At 43.2% G+C, this 2062-nt stretch overlaps 1 pseudogene across 1 annotated transcript in view; it reads left to right on the top strand.

The window, feature by feature from the left end:
- LOC105530128 overlaps positions 1 to 2062 on the top strand; it is a 56785-nt pseudogene that overhangs the window by 46811 nt on the left and 7912 nt on the right. Inside the window, exon 7 of the transcript XR_001004600.1 lies at positions 232 to 360. The product of XR_001004600.1 is annotated as a putative EGF-like module-containing mucin-like hormone receptor-like 4 (transcript). The remainder of the gene's footprint in view (positions 1 to 231; positions 361 to 2062) is intronic.

Genomic DNA, 2062 nt, shown 5'->3' with positions numbered 1-2062 from the left:
CCTGTTCCCTGGTAGAGACATTAATAGCACCCTTCCACTTTCAAAGTGTCCTGGTTTGAATGATAAATTGTATCGTCACCGAATCAAGCACCAAATGCTACAGGGTATATGCTGTGTGTTGCACATAATGGACCAGAACATATGTGTGTACCATCTTTATAAAACCTGTGTCTTTTGGGAAAAGATTCTTAGGTCCCCCTGAAATTAGACTGTATAAAATGACTCCAAAAGAAAATTCCAAGTCACTTTTTTCATGCGGTTCCCACAGATAAACCTGGTGTTCTACTTCCAAATTCTGTGGATTTTGAGAAGCAAACTTTCCTCCCTCAATAAAGAAGTTTCCACCATTCAGGATACCAGGTAAGAGAGCATCAGAATCCGTGGTACCCACACATTATTCCTACATGATCACTCTTTTGGGAAAGAAAGAACCCACGCAGAAATATGATATAAATTACCCTGGTATACGACAAAGGGTATGTGAAGGACAATTTATAGAAGAAATAGAAACTCTGATTTTCAGGTAACTTCATTTCCTTATTCAGTAAATATTCATGCTGAGTGCGGTGACTCACACTTGTAATCCCAGCACTTAGGGAGGCTGAGGTGACAGGACTGTTTGAGTCTAGTTGCTCAAGACCAGCCGGGCAACATATTGAGACCCCTGTCTCTACAACAAAGTTACAAAATCGGCTGTGCATAGTGGCATGTGTCTGCAGTCCCAGCTATTTGGGAGGCTGCAAAAGGAGAATCACTTGATCCAGGGAGGTTGAGGCTGCAGTGAGCTATGATCACGTCACTGTACTCCATCCTGGGCAACAGAGCGAGACTTTCTCAAAAAAAAAAAAAGTAAAAGAAACATTCATCAAGTGCCTCTTTTGTATAACATACTCTTCCAAGAGTATCAACATCCTCCTCCCACTCCACCAAGAGCCCATATACCTCTGGACTCTGTTTTCTTTCTCTTTCTTTCTTTCCTTTTTTTTTTTTTTTTTTTTTTTTGAGACTGAGTGTCACACTGTCACCTAGGCACGATTGTGTCCAGTGGCACGATCTCGACTCACTGCAACCTCCATCTCCCGGGTTCCAGCAATTCTCCTGGGTTCAAGCAATTCTCCTGTCTCAGCCTCCTGAGTAGCTGGGACTACAGGTGCATGCCACCACCCCCGGCTAATTTTTGTATTTTTAGTAGAGATGGGGTTTTACCATGTTGGTCAGGCTGGTCTCGAACTCCTGACCTCAGACGATCCACCTGCCTCAGCCTCCCAAAGTGCTGAGATTACAGGCATGAGCCACCGCACCTGACCTGGACTCCATTTCTTTGGTTGTAGTAACTCAATTCTCATGGGTACCAATCTACGCTATTAAAAATAATGATGACAAAAACTAATGTTCAATAGAATCTTGATAGATGCTGGACATTTATCAATATTATTTCATGGCATGCTAATACTTTCAACCCATGGGGTGAATGCTACTAATACCCTCATTGATAATATGAGCCCACAGCTCACCTTACCCAAGGGTGGGTAAGGATCTTGCCTTGGTGAGTCATGTGTATGAAAATTAAAAGGACTATCTGTCTAATTTCAAGCCCTGTCTCTAGTCTCCTCTACTTAGTAAACCAGTCTGACATTTCTTAGCCTTGGTTTCCTCAATTATTGAGGGTCAAAGTGCCACCCTCCTTGGTGGTTCCCCATCCCCCTATTTCTCAATTCCTTACCCTCTAAGGGCTCACTTCTTCCTTAGAACTGCAAGCAGCAAGCTCCATGTCTGACCTCATCCCCAGCAGCCATGCCCTGTTGCCAACCTCTTCCTCTTGCTGGTGAATAGACAGTTATCCTGTTGTGCTACACTAGGTTAATGTCATACTTTGGGGTAGAGATTAACTATCTCATCTATTTCCTAAGTAATAAATCCGAGATTAACACTGACATGGTGGAAACATCGTGCTCTTTCAATAGGAAGGACTTGGATTCTAGAAATTTCAAACATCATGGCAGGAAGGGGAGGCTGGATAAGAAGAGTTGAGAGACTTGTTCCAGATCTGTTAGAAGCCCCC

The sequence above is a fragment of the Mandrillus leucophaeus genome, unplaced genomic scaffold (genome assembly GCF_000951045.1).
Source record: "Mandrillus leucophaeus isolate KB7577 unplaced genomic scaffold, Mleu.le_1.0 Scaffold8, whole genome shotgun sequence".
Lineage (NCBI taxonomy): Eukaryota > Metazoa > Chordata > Mammalia > Primates > Cercopithecidae > Mandrillus > Mandrillus leucophaeus.
The sequence above is the reverse complement of the archived record's forward strand: the minus strand, read 5'-3'. Positions and strand labels throughout refer to the sequence as shown.